The 19,882-nt window shown below is 59.0% G+C and overlaps 1 long non-coding RNA gene across 5 annotated transcripts; it reads left to right on the top strand.

The window, feature by feature from the left end:
- The first annotated feature begins 532 nt into the window (after positions 1–532).
- On the top strand, positions 533–7,163 carry LOC129041354 (uncharacterized). Of its 5 annotated transcripts, none has more exons than XR_010126869.1 (5): positions 533–1,192; positions 1,588–1,637; positions 2,617–2,752; positions 3,166–3,377; positions 3,526–7,163. It is a non-coding gene; the product is annotated as an uncharacterized LOC129041354 (long non-coding RNA). The 5 variants fall into 5 exon arrangements; XR_008503840.1 differs by having other exon boundaries at positions 3,166–5,735; positions 7,013–7,163; XR_010126870.1 differs by having other exon boundaries at positions 533–1,637; positions 3,526–3,706; positions 5,638–7,163.
- Positions 7,164–19,882: the final 12,719 nt, after the last annotated feature.

Below are 19,882 nucleotides of genomic sequence, written 5' to 3'. Positions count from 1 at the left end.
TCATATACAAAAAGGAACGTAATTGTAGACTGAAGTAAGTGCATGAAGGAAATGACAGCAGTGACTAGTGCTGCTTGGGGGCAGATGGGGTGTTAAATGCTTTAGGTTTTAATTCTCACAACCACCCATGGGTAGGTGCTGCCAGAGACCTATGCTTCAAAAATGAAGAAGTTGAGGCACAGGCTCAGGAAGGATCTTACACCAAATCTTGCAAGTGGAGGAGTCAGAATGTGAACTTGGCCCTTCTGAGTTTTTAATCTCTAGGCTATTCGGCCTCTCAGGTAGGTGGGGAGGGTCCATAAGGGCCCCTGATCTGGTCTAGTGGGATCTCTGGAGACTCCCCACAGTGTTATTGAACCCAGGGACCAGCAAGGATGCAGGTGAAGCACAGAGAAGGTGGCCGGCAGGAGGACCTCTGCGTGGTAGTGCTCATTCAAGGCAGGAGGGCACTAAGAAGCAGGACCGGCCCCAGCGGTGGGGAGGGGAGGGTGGGGAGGAGAGGAGGGTGGGAAGGGAGGGAGGAGGGTGGGGAAGGGAGGACGGTGGGACAGGAGGAGGGCTGCCCACTGTCCTGGCCCCCCAGAGGCACCAAGCCCTCGCCGTCAGTATCCAAACCTTTACAAGTTAGACAGAGTCGGTCTTCACTGGAGGGGGCATTCCTGGGCCCAACTGCTCTTCAGAGCCTGCTGGAAGCAATTAATTAGCGGGACCAGGTACCTGTGTCCTGCTGGGCTGGCCCCACCTCGGCCTTCCTCCGGAGCTCCTGCAGCCCCAGGGAATCTGTTGCCAGCTCGTGGGTCTGAGATCTGCAGGGGCTCACACTTAAACTGTGGTGCCCTCTGACCTGGCCTGACTTCCATGGGAACCCATGGCCTGAGGGGAGAGGAAGGATGGTGCCAGGCTTCGGAGAGGGGCTGTTTTCTTTTCAGGCTCCCTGGAGCCCTGGCCGGCTGCCTCCCCTCCCAGGTTCCACCTGGACTCCTACCTGCCCTCCACAGGGCCCTGCCTGGCCCCCTTTTCCCATCAATCAGAAAACAGTGACCTGGCCTGCACCTGACACTTCCTCCACCTCCCCTGGGCCCGGCCTCGGGCTCCTCAGCAGCCCTGGATTTGGCCTGGAGCCAGGGATTTGGGCAGAGGAGAGCCCTTGCTCCGGACGAGGAGAGGCAGTTCAGGGCCTGGAGGGGACCGGGTAAGCTCAGCCTGGGGCTTCTCCGGGAGGCTGGCAGCTAGAGAGCCCTGTCTCCAGGGGCAGACATGCACACAGGGAGAGACAACTTGCAGTCAGCAGCCATGCGGGCCCCGGGAGTGCCTCCTGTCCTCACCAGGGTGGTGGTGGGGGCACCAGAGGTCCCAGCCGCCATGCTGCCCCACCCTGATCCTCGGCCTACACTCGCTCCTGGCCCTGCCTACCTGAGCTGCCCCTGCCTTGGCTCCCAGGGGCTGTCGGGCCCATCTGTATGGCTGCCCCCCACCCGCGAGCCCCTCCTTTGGAGAAGCACCTGTCAGTGTGAGTCTAGGGCTGGGACCTCCCGGGGCTCCTTTTTGGGTTCCCTGGGCGATTGCACCCCAAATGTTGTTTCCTAGGTCTGAGGGAGAGAGGTTCTCTATCTTGCTGCTCAGACGGCCCTGGCCAGGTAATCTCCCTCTTGAGCTGGGGGTGGGGGCACTGAGACGCCGTCCCAGGGCCTCTTCCTCCTGCTCTGCTGCCTCCAGGAACTGAGAACAGCCCCCTGCCCCCCAGGGCACTTGCCCTCGCCGTTTCACCGCAGCACACAAGTGCTCACAAGCTCGGCAGTGACTAAAAGCCAGGAAGGGCTGGGGAGGCCGGGAGCCTTCTGGGTGAACCCTGTGTTGATGAGGCTGACAAAGCTCTGGGCTGAGCCCCACACTCCTTTCCTGACGCTCCGATTTCAAGGCTTCTCTTAGATGGGGCCGCTTTCTAGGAAGGGAGGTTGGGGGGTCTTCCCTGCCCGCTGGCCGGGGGAGGGTGGATATGAGTGGCCAGCCCAGCACCCCCTGCGCCTGTCTCGCCTGGAGCCGGCTTGGCCCCAGTACTGGCTTTCTGGAAAACAAACCTAACTTGAAATCCTTGGAAAAGGGTGCCTGGTGCAGACCACCCTGTGTCACTGCCTGGAAACCATGACTGGGGAGGGGCAGCCTCTCTGGGGGGTCCTCAGAGCCGGCAGAGGCTGACTCGTGGCTGAGGCTCGGCTCTGGCTCCGGCTCTGGGGTCGCCTTCTGTGACCCTCCAGCTGATGGTGGTGGAGGCAATGGTAGCAAAGTTTTACAAAGCTCTTCCTGGCCCCTGGTGCTGTGGACTGGGCCGGTGATGCAGTTGGTGCTGTATCACCCTCAGTACACAGATGAGGAGTTGGAGCTTTGCTGGGTCTCGTGCGCAGGGGGCAACAAGGGAAGGAGCGGCCCACCCAGCCCTTTCCAAAGCTCTGTTGCTCTGTTTCCAAACCTTCCAGGCACCACGTTTATTGATGTGTTTGCCTCTGTCGCTCTGTTTCCAAACCTTCGAGGCACCATGTTTATTCATGTGTTTGCCTCTCCCGCGAGGTTGTAAACACCATGAAGAGAGCAAGGATGTTTTATCTGCTTCTGTCACAGATTTTCAGAGCCTGGCACAAAGCCTGGCAGAGTAGCTGTTCGCACAACACCTAACGTTCCATCAAAGAAGATCCGCAGACAGCACGGGAGCGAATGGAAGGATGTTTCACACCAGTCGCCATTAGGAGGACACAAGGTAAAGCCGCAATCAGACACCACTACCTGGCGATCAGACAGCCAAATAAAAAATACTGACCGTACCAATCCCTCCTCCCCTCTTCCCTCCTTCCCTCCTCCTTCCTCCTTCCCTTCCCTTTCCTCCCGCCCTCCCTCCCCCTCCCTCCCTCCTTCCCTCCCTCCTTCCTACCCTCCTTCCTTCTCTCCCTTCTTCCTTCCTTTCTTCCCTCGTTCCCTTCCTTCCTCCCTTCCTTCCTTCTTTCCTTCTTTCCCTCCCTCCTTCCTCCCTTTGTCCTCCCTTCCCTTCCTTCCCTCCCTCCTTTCTCCTTTCCCTCCTTCCCTCCTTCCCTCTCTCCGTCCTTCCCTCCTTTCTTCCTTTCCTCCCCCCTCCCTCCCTCCCTTCCTCTTGGGAAACCCTGGTCCTTCCCATAGCCCTGAAGGGTGCTGTTCCTCTGGGAGGGGCTTTGCGACTCAGAAGGGCAGCAAAGACTTCCTGCATTGGGTGAGATTCAAGCACGAGGGACCCAGACCTTCATCTCAGATGAACATAAGAACGACCACCAGGCAAGTTCTGATTTAGAGTCACAGACTCCAGGCTGAGCCCTCAGGAGCCCTGTGTCACCATCTGGCTCAGCAAACTCAAGGTACAAAGGGAGGTGGATGAGGATACCCTCGGACCGCCCTGCATGGGGACCTGGAGCCCAGGCCTCGCCCCAGCCGCTCTGTGTCCACCTCCCCCAGGTCCCTCTCTCCCCAGTGTTTGAGATGATGGTATCATTTCCTGGTCCCCAGGGCTGCCTTTCCCTGTAGCATCTGCCTGCAGAGCCTCACTCCGCCGACGTGCAGCCCCCCAGGTGAAGCAGCCCTGTTTCAGGAGGAAGACCCAGTTTATTTCTGCACGTGTTTGGAGTATGGATTCCAAAGACATGAATCATTCACCTCTCTGCTTGCTCTACTCCTCAGACATTTTGGGGTCAGGAGAAATGGCTGAATTAATTTTGTGTTTTAATGTGATAAAAACAGCAGCAAGACTGGGTGCGGTGGCTCACACCTGTCATCTCAGCACTTTGGGAGGCTGACGCGGGTGGATCACCTGAGGTCAGGAGTTTGAGACCAGCCTGGCCAACATGGTGAAACCCCATCTCTACTGAAAATACAAAAATTAGCCGGGTGTGATGGCGGGTGCCTGTAATCCCAGCTACTCGGGAGGCTGAGACAGGAGAATTGCCTGAACCCGGGAGGCAGAGGTTGCAGTGAGCCGAGATTGCGCCACTGCACTCCAGCTCGGGCGACAGAGTGAGACTCAGTCTCAAAAAAACAAAAACAAAAACAAAATAAAAAAACCCACAAAACAAAAAACAAAAACAAAAACAAAACAGCAGCCAAACAGTGCTGTGGTTCCCCCACCCAGCCACACATGCAGGCTCCTCCACGGTGGCCGTGGCGGAGGGTCTCACGTAGCCCCTGAGGGAGGCAGCTGGAACATGCACTTCTTCCAGGGACACCCACGGGGGGGCCCAGCTCTGCTCACCCTCTGAAGCCCACGAGGGCCGCTGGCGCTGTTCTCCTAAAAGACCTCCAGGGAGGTTTGCGATGCCTCCTGCCGCCGTCTGAGGGCTCGGGCTCCAAGCCCTGAAAGCTCTTGCCTCTGTGCCGTTAGGACTCCGGCAGAAAACAGGGTGCTCAGCAATGTCCTGGGGGCAGGTGAAGCAGCCGCGGGCGGGGCGTGTGGCCTGTGCAGTGCTGAGCCCAGCACCGTGGGGATGGGAAGACGGATGTCCTGGGGGCCTCTGAGGGGTTGATTCTCTCACGTCCTGAGGGCCACAGGTCCGGGGCCCTGGTGTTGCAGGACAGGCTCCTTCTGGGGGTTGAAGCAGAATGTGTCCTGGTCCCTCTCACTGGCTTCTGGATGGCTGTCGTCTCCCTGTGTCTCTTCCCATCTTCTTCCCTCTGTACGAGCCTCTCTCTGGGTCCAGGTTCCCCCTTTCCATGAGGACGGCAGTCCCACCAGATCGGGGCCTCCAGTGACCTCACCTTCCCTCAGTCTCATCTGCAAGGGCCCTGTCTCCAAATGAGGTCACATTCAGGGGTCCTGGGGGTTAGAATTTGGACATATGAATATTTGGGGGGCACAGTCCAGCCCATAAGAGACATGAAGTGAGGGACAGTGGAGTCAGGCTGGGGCCTTGAAAGCACCTGGCATGTCCCCGTCTTACTCTCTCGCCACCTCCCGTCTTAGCCAGGCCCCGGCAGGACAGCCGGGCCCTTGGCTGTGGAGCACACGTGCATCTGGCCCAGGGCCCTGAAGGGCTGCGGGGTGAGGCCTGCAGGAGCCGGAGGTGCTGGCCGCTCTCCTGAACCACCCAGATGACCAGCAGACCCGCCCCACAAGGCCCACACCCACTCCAGGCACCAAACCGCAGCTCTTCCTCCCAAGTCCAGACCACGTCCTCCTGTGGCCAGCCCTGACCCGGAACCACACTGGGAAGGGGCTTTGGGAAACATCCCAGCTTCCCTGTGCTGCCATGGCCTGCCACCCTGGCCTCCCTTGGTGCTGGTGGTGTAGCCTCCGCCTCGGCCTCCCTTGGTGCTGGTGGTGTAGCCTCCGCCTCGGCCTCCCACAGTGCTGGATGGTATAGACTCCCGCCTTGGCCTCCCACAGTGCTCTCGCCTCACGCCCCGGCCTCCCACAGTGCTGGTGCTCTAGCCTCCTGCCTCGGCTTCCCACAGTGCTGGTCCTGCAGCCTCATGCCCTGGCTTCCCGAAGTGCTGGTGATGTAGCCTCTCGCCCCAGCCTCCCGCAGTGCTGGTGCTGCAGCCTCACGCCCCAGTCTCCTGCAGTGCTGGTGGTGTAGCCGCTGCACCCGGCCCCTTGTGCATCTTGTATCCTCTCCTGGATCTCAGGTGACCCAGCTGTGCCCCACCCTCCCCAGCCTTGCTGAGAAGCCTCCACAGAGCCAGGACCAGAGCGTGTGACCCTGAAGCTCCCGGAAGAGTTCCGGGTCAGTCTTACATCACTGACCTCCTATCCGCCGGGGCTCTTTGTTACAAACTACGAGAGTAGATGGTGGTGGATGATGGGACGGCTGACGGCAGGAGGGCTGGGGCCACTGCAGAGCCACATGACGCCTGGGGTCCCAGCCAGGGCAGGGCCGTCCCCCGGGTGTCTTTAGGACGACACTGCTGTTGCTGTGAATAATTTCTAAAGTGTCCCAGCGCCTTCATCTGTCCCTCAAGATTCAAATCCCTGGACAGAAGCCCATCCCAGAGAGAGAGAGGGAGGCTCCACGTCTGAGGGGGAGCCCAGCTCCTACTGCCCCCGACACATGCTCCACGTGCGTGGCCGGGGGCTTGGGTGTGTTGGGAGGCCAAGACCCTGACAGCCCAATCAGCAAAATCCCACGCTTGTGTGGCCAACCTTGATCCACCCCCGCCCCCTCCTAACACACATCCTGCCTGCCTGAGTGTGCTTCCCGGCTGCCTGACCTTTGGCCTCCGGCACAGCCGTGTCCCTGGGCTCCAGCCAGTGGGATTCGGGGGATTTCCAAGCCTGGCCCTACTCCTGCCCCACCATGGTCCTTGCCCTCTTTCTCTGAGTGGAGAATTCGGAGGGGCCAAAGGCAGCACAGCAGAGCTGGGTCAAGTGGAGCCTGGATCCCTGCATGACCGCGTGGACTGCTGCCCACTATCTGGGAACAGTCCAGGTTGGCCTTCCCCTGAGTGAGAAATGAACTGTACTGTGTCAAGCTGGGGAGTGTGAGGCTCCATTAGAGCAGCTAGAGTTACCCACCTCAACAAACGCAACTCGCGAGCCAGCTAAGGGCACGATCCACTTTATGGATGAAGAATCTGGCAGGATGACAATTCGTGTCTTCAAAAAATATCACGCAGCCAATTTGTGGAGAAGGTCATACCTAACCCCAGTCTCAGGGTGCTGGAGCGTGGGCTGGAGAGGACAGCGGGGAATCCTGAAGCAGAGGCTGCAGGTACAGCCGACTGTCCCCAGAACTCACTTTGTCCCAGATCTTGTCAGCAGGCCCTGGGATTGCCCCAGAAGGAGCCCAGCCCATGTCTTTGAATCCAGATCCTGTGCTCTGTTGACAAAAGGACTTCTTATCAAAAAGTTAAGGTTTTTGATTATAAAAGAAATACATATTCACTTTAGACAGAGTAGCACAAAGAAAAAATGACAAACTTCCTATAATCCTTCTATCCAGAAATCATTATTGTAAACATTTTTGGATATTTCCCTCCATGTCTTCTTGTTTCTTTCTTTTAGAGATGGGGTCTCGCCATGTTGCCCAGGCTGGAGCGCAGTGGTGCAATCACAGCTCACTGCGACCTTGGAATTCGAAGCTCCAGTGATCCTCCTTCTTCTACCTCCCCAGCAGCCGGGGAAACAGGCACGCACTACTATGCCTGGCTAATTAGAAAAGGGTTTTTAAAAGAGATGGGATCTCACTATGTTGCCCAGGCTGGTCTTGAACTCCTGGGCTCAAGTGATCCTCCCGCCTTGGCCTCTCAAAGCACTGGGATCCCAGTTGGGAGCCACCATGCCAGCCCAGTCTTTTCAATATCAGTCTCTTTATCTCTGTTTCAGGCATTTCTGGTTGTTCCCCGAATTCAATGGCCTCCCCCTGGCTGGCTGACGGACTCCTGTTGTCATTTCGTCAACTGTGGGGTGGGGCGTGAGGTGGACACGGGGCTGAGCTGCCTAGAGCTCCTCGAAGGAGGGCAGGCTGTTGCCCGGTTACTGGGTGATGTCAGCACCTCCAGGATCCTTGGCTGCAGGGAGCTTCACGCCCTTCCCAGGGCAGCCCACGACCACTGATGCATCCAGGCGGGTGCACAGGCCCAGCAGTCCTGGCCCAACCCACTTGCGGCAACTCCGCCAGCTCCCAGCCTCAGAGCTTCTTGTGGGCAGGCCGTCCACTGTTGCACCTTCCTCACCTACCCTGCCTCCTCCCTCCCCTCCACAGGTGCTGACTGGGGAACATCCTGACACACCTCCTGGCTGCTGGGCTGCACCTCCGTCTGCCTCCTGGACCCAGGGACATTCTCAGCCAGCCTGGGCCCCTGTGCAGCCCCGTGGGGCAAATGCCGAGCAGTCCAAAGCGGCAGCCCCGGTAGCTCCATTCGCCTGGCCCGCCACCGACTCACACGTGGGTGGGAGACAATTCTGGCCATGAGACCGGAGGGAAGCCTGCCCAGGGCTCCTGGGAGCATCTTCCCAGCTCTCAGAATGGGGCACAAGGCTGGGTGCAGTGGCCGATGCCTGTAATCCTTGCACTTTGGGAGGCTGAGGCAGGGGGATCGCTGGAGGCCAGGAGTTCGAGACCAGCCTGGGCAACATAACGAGATCCCCATCTTTACAAAAATAAAAAAAAAATTATCTAGGCGTGGTGGTGCATGCCTGTGGTCCCAGCTACTCAGGCGGCTGACGTGGGAAGATTGCCTGGGCCCTGGAGGTTGAGGCTGTAGTGAGCTATGACCACACCACTGCACTGCAGCCTGAGTGACAGAGCCAGACCCCATCTTTAAAAAAATAAAATAAAAATAAAAAGTCATAAAAGGGGCAGAAGGCAGGGATGGCTTTAGAGGGTGGTGGATGAGGACGTGATGCCTGGAGCTACGGCAGTCCTCTTGTGACCATGAGGGGACAATTATGAGGTCTGAGGCCAAGCGAGAATGGCAGCGTAGAGAGGAGAAGGAATCCCAGCTCCTGTGATGTCACAGAATCACTGAGTGCACACCTGGAACTTCCTGTCATGTGATATAGCACACCTCCTTCACGTAAAGCCACCGTGCATCAGTGCCTCTGTATGTGTGTGCATATGTGGCGGCTTGTGTGCGGATTCCCCGCTTAACATCGAAACAAGCCAAAGGTCACTCCTCCTCAGGGAGAAGGCTGTGAAAAGGCAGCTCCAGGAAAGGAAGTGTCAGGATGAGGGGGCCGGGGGACCTGTGCCGAGTCCCTAAACCCCAGGCCTGCCCAGCTCCACAAAGGTGGCATGGCCAGCGCCTCTAAGCCGTGTCCCCTCCTTGTCACCAGGGACAGTTCCGGGCAGGCTTCAGGGCTGCTCACCAGCTGCCAGGTGCCACTGCCCGGGTCCCTCCCATGCCTTCTCCCAGGGCTGCAGGAGCTGCGAGTGAGCTGGGGCCTGTGGGGTCAGCCCTCTGGCCGACGGACTCTTTCCCACAGAACTTTGGGAAGGGACTGACTCAGCAGAGCTATTTCTGATGTTTTCAGTCACTGGAGTCACTATCTCAATTTGTAAGACATAGTTTATGCTCCTTAGAAACTTGAGCCTGCTCCGGGAGTCCCTGGGGAGCTGCCAGGACAGATTTTGCACCAGCTCTGGCCCTCCCTTCCCTTGGAGGGGGAATGCAGGCCCGGCCTGAACAGGCAGCGTGAGGAAGTTCCAGCAACCGCTCCCACGTGGCTGCGTTCCGGAAGCTTCCTGGGCAGTCAGCTACAGGCTCCATCAGGCCCCCTTTCATTCCAGCCCCACTGTGAGCCCCTAGGGGACAGGCAGGAGTGACGAGGTCCCCAGAATTAAGCACTGTGCCGAGCTGGCCGGGCCACCCCTCTGGTCAAATGGCTCCATGCAGCGGGTTCCCTAGGACTGCTCAACGTGGGCTCCCCTGGCTGATCCATGGCTCATGGGCTGCTGGGGAAGACGGGGCCGGAGCTCCTCTCTCTCCCCAGCTTTGATGCCTCCTCTTGTCTGGGGCCATCTTGGAGACCTCAGTGATCCCCCATAGACCCCGGCCACGGTCACACCCGGCCCCCACCCAGGTCAATTGGAAAGGTGACGAGGAAGAGAGGGTGGTGCGGGGAGCCTCCTGTCATACAGATGAGAAATGGGAGCTTGATGGGTGAATGGGCTCAGCCCCGCCAGCAGAGCCAGGCCTCCAGCCCAGGCTCAGCTCACTCCATGACATCTCCCTGGACCCAGAACACTCCTGTTCGAGGCTGACACCATGACTTAGGAAGTCAGACCCTCGTCTGCTCGTCCAGTAGATCATCAGGGGTCCGCTGAGTGTGCCCAGGCTGGGTGTATGCAGGGGTGCACAGGGTCTGGAGGGAGAGACAGACGGTCAACAGATGGACATGCCCCGAAGAGCATGAAAGGGGAGAAGGGGCATGGGGGAGCTATGGGGCGGTGGGGGAGGGTGTGCTGCGGGGCACAGGGAGATATAGGGTCGGGGAGGGTGTGCTGCGGGGCACAGGGAGATATAGGGTCGGGGAGGGGTGTGCTGTGGGGCACAGGGAGATATAGGGTGGGGGAGGGTGTGCTGCGGGGCACAGGGAGATATAGGGTGGGGGAGGGTGTGCTGCGGGGCACAGGGAGATATAGGGTGGGGGAGGGTGTGCTGCGTTGAGCAGTTCCCCAAATTCATGTCTACCTGGAACTCATGATGTGACCTTACTTGGAAATAGTCTTTGCACTTGTAACTAGTTAAATCCATGTCTTAAATGAGACCACCCTGGATTAGGGTGGGCCCTAAACCAATGACTGGCGTCCTCTTGAGAGACAGAAGAAACTCACACACAAGGGGTGGGTGAAGAGGGAGGTGGGATGGGCGATGCACCTGAAGGCCATGGAATACAAGGAGGGCAGCCGCCACCGAGGCTGAGAGAGGCTGGGAAGACTCCCCAGAGCCTCCAGAGGGAACCAGCCCCACTGATGCCGTGATTGCAGGCTTCTGGCTGCGGAAGGGTGAGAGTCAGCTGCTGCAGTTTAATCCACCCAGTCTGTGGTGCTTTGTCACGGCAGCCGGAGCCAACTGAGACAGTGTCCGGACCCTCAGCTCTGGACCCCACCACAGTCCCCCAGGGGGCTCCCAGCCTGTGGACCAACACTGGCCGATACAGCTTTCTAGGCTGCGCCCTGGATCTGCACCGTCCAACATGGCAGCCACCGGCCACATGTGTCTACTGGGCACCGGAAATGTGGCTGGTACAGTGGAGGGTCTCAACGTTTAAAACGTCATCCATCTTTAATCTAACATAAGTACCCACACAGGGGCGCGTGGCTCTCCTATTGGACCAGCCACCCTGGAGTCCCCTGTGGGACACAGCTGTGCAGGGAAGTTAGTTCCCAGACCTTTGACAGGTGCCCATGTGGGGAGGACTGTTGGGTGGGAGCTCAGCCCTTGGACCTCCCATTCTCCATGGCACTTGTACCCATGCGTGCGGGTCGCTGGGACACCCTGGGAACTCCCCACAGGCCAGCCTTTCTGCTCATATTGGTGTCTTCAGGCCCAGGCAGAGTCCCAGACAGAGGAAGGAAGTCCTCGGCTGAGCTTTGTCGAAGTGATCTGGCTTTCCTGACATCCAATTTTTCTTTCTGCAGTTTACAATACCCCAGGGCTTAGCTGAAACCTCCGTCTTTACTTTGCAAGCTGCCCCAGATCCTAACGAGCATTCACTTCCCAGGGATTTGCAGAATTGTTTTAAATATAGACTCTACCGCCAACCCCATAAAAAGTTTTATTGGTGGTAGTCATTCTTCAGCAGGCTGGTCATCATGTGAGACTTCCTCCGAGGGTTACGTAAGTGTGAGTGTGGGGTTCTGGGAGTGGGAAGAGGCTCTGTTTTGGCTCTGTGGGCAGCCAGGGTGCTTCGTACCAGTTGTGCAATCACCGTAAAGTTAACACCTTTGACTTCATTAGGAAAAAGGAGGAGGTTCCAGATATGTGTGGCTTATGTAGAGGTTTGAAAACAGGATTTCAGAAATGACTTTTAGCTAGGCTTTCGGTGACCATGTCTTAGCAACTGGGGATAGAGCCTTTGGCCAGGGGCCTGGTGGGACTGTAGGACCCAGGGCAGAGGCGAGAGAGCATGCCGTTGGCATCTGAAGACCTGGGCTTGAGTTCAGGGTCTTCTGCCAGCCTGGGGTCCTCAGACACTAGAACACTCACCCACATCTCACTAATTAAGGAAATAGGCTACGAGGGGGATGGTAATGGCAATGACAGTGATGTGGCAGTGGTGGTAGGACAGTTACAGGAATGACAGAGATGGTGATGGTGACAGAGGTGATGGTTGTGAGGAGGCGATGGCCATGAGGAAGTGAAGGTCACGGGAGGTGATGGTCATGAGAGGTGGTGGTCAGTGAAAGGTGACGGTCGTGAGGAAGTGATAGTCGTGAGATGTGGTGGTAATGGGAGGTGATGGTTGTGGGAGGAGGTGATGGCTGTGGGAGGTGATGGTTGTGGGAGGAGGTGATGGTTGTGGGAGGAGGTGATGGTCGTGGGAGGAGGTGATGGTCGTGGGTGGTGATGGTTGTGGGAGGAGGTGATGGTCGTGGGTGGTGATGGTTGTGGGAGGAGGTGATGGTCGTGGGTGGTGATGGTTGTGGGAGGAGGTGATGGTCGTGGGTGGTGATGGTTGTGGGTGGTGATGGTTGTGGGAGGAGGTGATGGTTGTGGGAGGAGGTGATGGCTGTGGGAGGTGATGGTTGTGGGAGGAGGTGATGGTTGTGGGAGGAGGTGATGGTTGTGGGAGGAGGTGATGGCTGTGGGAGGTGATGGTCGTGGGTGGTGATGGTCGTGGGAGGAGGTGATGGTTGTGGGTGGTGATGGTCGTGGGTGGTGATGGTTGTGGGAGGAGGTGATGGTTGTGGGAGGAGGTGATGGTCGTGGGTGGTGATGGTTGTGGGAGGAGGTGATGGTCGTGGGTGGTGATGGTTGTGGGAGGAGGTGATGGTTGTGGGAGGAGGTGATGGTCGTGGGTGGTGATGGTTGTGGGAGGAGGTGATGGTTGTGGGAGGAGGTGATGGTCGTGGGTGGTGATGGTTGTGGGAGGAGGTGATGGTTGTGGGAGGAGGTGATGGTCGTGGGTGGTGATGGTTGTGGGAGGAGGTGATGGTCGTGGGTGGTGATGGTTGTGGGAGGAGGTGATGGTTGTGGGAGGAGGTGATGGTTGTGGGTGGAGGTGATGGTTGTGTGAGGAGGTGATGGTTGTGGGAGGAGGTGATGGTCGTGGGTGGTGATGGTTGTGGGAGGAGGTGATGGTTGTGGGAGGAGGTGATGGTTGTGGGAGGAGGTGATGGTCGTGGGTGGTGATGGTCGTGGGAGGAGGTGATGGTCGTGGGTGGAGGTGATGGTTGTGGGAGGAGGTGATGGTCGTGGGTGGTGATGGTTGTGGGAGGAGGTGATGGTCGTGGGAGGAGGTGATGGTTGTGGGAGGAGGTGATGGTTGTGGGAGGAGGTGATGGTCGTGGGTGGTGATGGTTGTGGGAGGAGGTGATGGTCGTGGGTGGTGATGGTTGTGGGAAGAGGTGATGGTTGTGGGAGGAGGTGATGGTTGTGGGAAGTGATGGCTGTGGGAGGAGGTGATGGCTGTGGGAGGTAGTGATGGTTGAGGAAGGAGGTTGAGGGATGAGGGTGAGGGATGAGGGTGAGGGAGGAGGGTGGGGGATGAAGGAGGAGGGTGAAGGAGGAGGGTGAGGGAGGGGGATGAGGGAGGAGGGTGAGGGAGGAGGGTGAGGGAGGAGGGTGAAGGAGGAGGGTGATGGAGGAGGGTGATGGAGGAGGGTGATGGAGGAGGGTGAGGGAGGGGGGTGAGGGAGGAGGGTGATGGAGGAGGGTGAGGGAGGGGGATGAGGGAGGAAGTTGAGGAAGGAGGGTGATGGAGGAGGGTGAGGGATGGGGGTGAGGGAGGAGGCTGACATTCCTCAAGCCTTTACCTGGCTTTCCCAGTAGTCTGTTGAGAGAACTTCCACGGGCTGAAATCTGTGGACCTGCGGGTGTGGCTGCAGGGCTTCCTGCTCATGTAAACACCTGGGCCAACACTTTTCCAGGTCAGACAATAGAAGTCTTCCCAGCGCCCAGAAAGCTTTCTCTGCCCTTAGAACAATCCCCACGTGGAGGATGCTGCTCTCCTGCTTTTCATCAGCACCGGTTAGCGTGGCCTGCTCCAGAACGTCGCGAAGGAGGATCTTGCAGGCACATGCTTTCGGTTCGGGCCTTGTTCACTTGCCATAACCCTTTTGAGGTTAATCCATTTTGCATTTATCAATAGTTTAGTCTTTTTAAAATTGTTAGTGTAGTGTTCCATCGTATACCAGTTTTTGTTGTTGTTGTTGTTTAGAGATAGAGTCTCACTCTGTGGCCCAGGGTGGGGTGCAGTGGGACGATCTCGGCTCACCGCAAACTCCAACCTGCTGGGTTCAAACGATTCTTCTGCCTCAGCCTCCCGAATACCTGGGATTACAGGCACCTGACACCATGCCTGGCTAATTTTTTGTATTTTTAGTAGAGACAGACGATGGCCAGGCTGGTCTTGAACTCCTGACCTCAGGTGATTCACCTGCCTCAGCTTCCCAAAGTGCTGGGATTACGGGCGTGAGCCACCGCGCACCCGGCTGTACACCAGTTTTTAAGTCCATACACTTCCGGACGGACCTTGGGATTCTGGACCCTTATAAACAGAGTGGACGTGGATGCTCTTGCATGTCTTTTGGGGTATATGGGACCCTTTACTTCTGACATCTTTCATTTCTGTGCTTGTGGAGGCTACAGTAGGTCAGGATTGTGGGAGGGGCTTAGGAGCCCCTTTATGCCCCGTGATGGTCTCTGGCACGCAGCAGGGTCTCCGTGGTGGTCTGCTGAACTGATCGAGTGTGTGCGTGATAATGTATGTTCCACGGCTCCGCGGTTCTCCTCTCGATAGCCCGGAGCATTCTATTGTCAGAAATGGCCAGGATTCCAGCATTCCTCAGAAGCAGGAGCAGGCTGGCTGAGAGATGGCCTCGAAACACGTGTTCGCAGCCAGCAGTGCACAGCCGTTTCCCCTTGTGGCGTCCGCAGCCTCAGACAATTGGTTTTATTAGAGGAGAGTTGTGTTTGCTACTGACCGGCAGCCCGGGCGGCCCTGGGGAGGTGAACGCCCGGAAACCCTCCCAGGCCCTGGTCATGTTTCTTCTATGCGTGTGGATGGTTAGGGCATCGGGCGCCGGGTGGCCGGTCAGCCCAGCTCAGCACTGAGCCACGCAGGGGTCTGGAAAGAGCCAACCCACCTGGTCTGGTCTCCTGGGGACACACACACGGGGGCCTCATTTGGTCACTGGGAGAACCAGGCCCACATCTGCCAGTCTCCTCTGCACAGCTGAGCCTGAGGACGGATCTGCTGGAAACTCAGCCTCCCCCACAGGGCCAATGACCTGCGTCCACTCTGCAGGGACAGCCGCAAAGGAGGCAGGGCAGGCCCGAGGCTCCAGGGCAGGCAGGAGTGCTGGGGCAGAGGGAGTGGCTTGGTTTGGGGCCCTGTCTCTCCGTTTCTGGTTGGGGGCCCTGGGCAAATTCCACAGCTTCCCAGGCTCCGAGCCTCCATCTGCCTAGGATATGGTCATTCCTCCTGCGCAGAGTGGGGTGAGCCCCTTATGTGGCAGGCCTGACACCTGGTGGGAGTGCAGCCGCTAGACCAGCCGCAGGTCCCCGCAGCCCGCAGAGGAGAGGGGCCACCCCAGGGACGTTCGCTCTGCGCTGCTGAGGGTTTGGCTGTCCTTTTCGGGATGAGCCCCTCCTGGTGGCTTCAAGCCCAGCTCCTAGTGCTCAGCTCAGCAGCGTGGCTGGGGCAGGTTCAGCTCGGATTTGCAGCTGTTTTTGAAGAAGACGCTTGCGGGTGCCACCCAACCCCCCACAACCCCAGAGTACCAGGGGCGCTTTGGTGTACTTTCCAGGGCAGGGTGAGGTGAAGGTGGGCTGTTTGGTGGGGCTGGAGGCATCAAATGAACGTGGTTGACTCTGACGTGGGGGTCAACGTTGGCTTTAAGAGCCTATTTCGAATATTTAACTCAGAAGTGGATTTTAGAAAGTTTATCGGCTTTCCTGGTGGTGTGAACCTTGCTCAGAAAGCTGGATTTGAACATTGTCTGGGTTTGGCGTTGACCCTCAGGGCCCGGCGTCCTTCCCCAGCGCTGGGACCCAGCCTCCGGGGAGCTGTGAAGCCCTGCAGTCTTGTGGCTCTGGGGAACCAAGACCCTGTAGCTGGGGACACGGCAGCACCTGCCTGCCTGGACACAGCCCCACCTGCCGAGATCCTCCATTTCACGCTCCCTCCCAGGCTGCGGACGCCAGCAGAGGGTGTTCCTCAGGAATCGCTCACGTCATGCCCACCACAGCTGCTGTGCACCTGGCTTGATGGGAAACTGTGAAATGAGATTTTCTCAGGATTCTTTTTTTGGGGGGGGACGGGATGGGGAAGGGCTGGGAGGAGCCTCCCGTGACACAGTGAAACCCCCCAATGGAAGGATTTACTGCATAAATATCGCACGAATGCTCCGGCCATTAAATCATTGAAGGAGAACGTGTCGAGGCGCTTTGCTGCTCTCCTCTCTCCACGCTGGCGCCGGGTGGGCCTCGCCCCAGGCTGGCTGGCCCGGAAGCCGGCCTCACGTGGAAAATCCTCCCGCTCGCTCTCCTGGGTTCGTGAATCCTGCTGGAGGGCGCCCGGCAGGGAACGAGTCCTTCCTTACTGCCCTCTGTGTTCTGGCCGCCCGCAGTGGGGCCGGGGCCACGGGGCATTCGCTGCCTTTCCTGGAGCCCCCACTTGGCTGGGCGGGAGAGCACAGGCCAGGTCGAGTGGGTGAGCAGGAAGAGCGGAGTGCTGGGCCTGGCGTGGGTGTGACCTTGGGCCACCCAGTCCCCTTTCTGGGCTCTGTCGTGGGTCCCTCATCTTCCCGGCGAGTCTTGTGTGGTGTGAGGCAGCGTTGTGATGCCGCTGGGACGAGGTCATTGGTGTAATGGCTTTGGAGCCACAAGACGGCGGGGCTTCACAGCTCCCTGGAGGCTGGGTCCCAGCGCTGGGGAAGGACGCCGGGCCCTGAGGGCCAACGCCAAACCCAGACAATGTTCAAATCCAGCTTTCTGAGCAAGGTTCACACCACCAGTGTGATGAGGGCAAGGGGGTTCAAACCCACAGACACCCCACAACAAAAACAGCATCCCCACTTTAACCACATGTCCGCCTCCTAGGCCCTTCTGGGCTGGCCTGGCCCGGGGCTGCCTGGGGGCCGTTCCGCCAGAGCACCCAGGACCCCGCTGTATCAGGGCCAGGCCAGGGGGTGCCTCCCCTGATGGCTTTTCCTCCGGCTTGTGGGACTCAGGGGGTCGCGGCTTTGGGAACCGCGCCGAGGAGGTGGGGGCTCCGGCCCAGGTCTCGGGCTGCAGGAGCCATCAGTGTGTTTCTCAAGAGCCAGGTCCGTCCCTCCCTCCCGGGAAGCCCCCAGGCCTTAGTGTACTCCTGGAGGGCTGGGCAGCCGGGTTTCTCTCACCCATCCCCGGAAGCCAGGCTGGGCTCCTGCACCCGAGGGGAGAACCGTCGGCCTCATCGGACATCACGAAGGATCCTTCCGGGCAACGGCAGGCCAGGAAGGCCCCTGGGTCAGGTGAGCACCACCCACAGCCACCGCCATCCCCTGCGTCGCAAGTGCGCAGAGCTGTGGGGCCGGCTCCCTCCCACTGGGTGCTGGGCTCTCGGCTCCTGGCAGCAGACAGACTCCAGCTACTTTAAGCCAAAAAAACATAGATTGAGGGTGGGCCCTAGACTCTCCGGATAGGGCTTGAACAAACCCTAGATACCCTCCCGGGGGCTCCCTAGGCCACAGGGCCACAGCCCACAGCCGGCACCCAGCCTGGACATGCCCGCAGACCTCACGAGGGGGCCTTGGGCCACAGCCTTCCCCAGAACAAGGTTCCTGTGCCTACCTCCCCGGAAGAGCCTGTCTCATTGGAAGTGCTGGAAGGAGCCCCCTCTTTAGTGTGAGGGAGGCTGGGGAAACCCTCATTTCATCTTGGGGATCCCCGCTCTCATTAGGCAGGACATCCCCAAACCTAGGGAGGGTGTCCTGCAAAGAAACAAAGTTGTCTTCTGCTGAGTTTCTGACCACTGCCAGCCTCTCCCAAGATCTGCTCAGGTCGGTCAGCTGCTGGGGAGCCGGGCCTGCCGGGGAGCCGGCCTCCGAGTGCAGGGACCTGGAACGGGCCAGTGCCTCCCGTCTGGGCTGGTCCCGGCTCCAGGCCTTTGCTCACACGCTCCCCTTCCTGGAGTCCCCTTCCCCTGTGTGGGCCCAGCTCCCTGCAGGGAATGCCTGCGCCCCAAGTATCTGCAGGGAGACCCCGTGTGCCATGTCCTCCCCCGGGCCGTGTCTCATGTCTGAGAGGGGCTGGCACACGGAAGGCGCTGCATATGTGCCCACCGAGGTTAGGCGCACGGCTGGGGTGGCAGCATGGGGGCTGGACCCCGGGCTCCCCGCCGACCCCGGCTCTGCCCCGCTTCCTCACCCTTGGGCCTCTTGGCTCAAGCAAGGGCAGGGCTGGGTCCATGCTGAGCTGGCAGGACAAGGGCCGTCCTCTGTCCTCCGGTCAGCACAGGGCAGGCGGCGGGCAGAGACCGGAGGTGGCCTGGGGAGGAAATGTTGAAATTTGCAGCCAGGCAGGAAATGGACAGATTGTTGAGGAGGAGTTGGAATGCCATCTGGAATGCCGCCCCCTCGGTATCCCCCGTTCGAGCCCAGAGTCAGGAAGTGGCTGGTGTCTTGGCTGGAGGAGCTCGTGCCCCTGCTGGGAGGGTGCCTGCCCAGTGCTACCTCCGGTTGCCAGCTAGCGGCATTGAGGGGGAAGTTTGGAAACAGACAGGGGGCCGCGGGGCAGAGGAGAAACTGGGAACTGGAGCCAGGACAGTGGGGTCCTTCCTCTGCTACTGCTACTGCGTGGGGCTCCCTCTGGGCTGCCCTGCTGGTGGATGAGGAGCTTGAGAACTGGCTCACGATGTGCATGGGATTCTGCACGCTCTTTCACACTTTACACACAGCCTTCTTCACATGCAATGCTCTTCCCCAGTAGAAAACTCCTATTCAGTGTTCAAAACCCACCTCTGGCAGCAGCTCCTTGATCAAGCTGTCCCTGAAGCTCCCCACCCTCACAGGTGCTTTGTCCCCACCCATCTAGTTTTACAGGCCAGATCCATGCCTTGGGACCACCCACCCACTCTGTGTCTTTCTGACTAGGCGGAGGGGTCTCTGTGGACAGAGGACCTGTCTGACTCCCTGTGTCCCAACACCGCAGCACCCTGTGGGACACACGGTTGGCCCCAGTGTTTGCTGGGCTTGGAAGTGCAGCTCTTGAAATTTCAGCAAACTTCCCCTCGGCCACCCGGGAGATGGCTGTTGGGGTCAGGGCATAATTCCTGGCCTCCAGGGATCTGTGTGGACTCAGCCTTTACTATAAACTGTGGCTGTTTCTGACATCACCCTCCCCTTTGAGTGGGAGGTGCTTGAAACCCCAGCCTAGAAGTCAGGAAGCCTGTGTTTAAATCCTGGCTCTGCTGCCCTGAGCTCTGAATTTCGACTCCCGAGCCTCGGTTTCCCCTTCTGTAAATGGGCCTGACAGGCCGACCTCAGATCGATGTGGAGACCTGGAGATGGAGAGGGTGGTGCAGAGCCCGGCCCTGCAGGCACCCAGCCATGCGAGCTGTTACCAGCCACCCCTCACACAGGCGCTCCCGGCCCGAGAGAAGGGAGGGCCCCAGCGGCTGCAGATCTCCAGGCCGGAGTGGCCCCCCTCGCAGGATTCCTCTGTCCCCGCGGGGGAGGTAATTAGCATTCCAGCCCTGGAAGGACAGTGAGCTCCTTGGAGTGGCCCATACATGAAAGTGTGCCCAGCGGTTTCCTCAGGCCAACTCCTCCTGCCTCCTCCCGCCAGCCCCACCGTGGCTTGAGCCTACAGCCAGAGGAGACAATGCCTTCTGGGGAGCTGCTGGTCCTGGAAGCTGCGGGAGAAGGGCTTCCCTCGGGGTGGTGAGGAGTCAGATTCACCCTCAGAGCTGGAGAGGCCAGCTGCGAATAATTCAGCCCTGGAAGCAGCTCCAGTCACCTGGGGCAGGAGTGCGGGAGGCAGCTGGTGGGACCCAGGGGTCCAGTGGGTTCTGGGCAGGTGCACGGTCACAGCCTCTCTCTTGAATATTGTGGTGCAGACAGGCAGGCTTAGTATGGTCGGGGGTCACCTGTCAGCCAGCAGGTGAGCCAGCTTCTCTCCTCGGGCCATCCTGGATCCATTGTCCTGTGCTGGTGTGCACAGGGGCTGGGTTCCTGTTGAGGCCAGCGAAGGGGAGGCACTGATCCTGTTGAGGCCAATGAGA

Source organism: Pongo pygmaeus, chromosome 6 (assembly GCF_028885625.2).
Source record: "Pongo pygmaeus isolate AG05252 chromosome 6, NHGRI_mPonPyg2-v2.0_pri, whole genome shotgun sequence".
Classification (NCBI taxonomy): Eukaryota; Metazoa; Chordata; class Mammalia; order Primates; family Hominidae; genus Pongo; species Pongo pygmaeus.
This window is presented reverse-complemented; position numbering and strand designations above follow the sequence as displayed.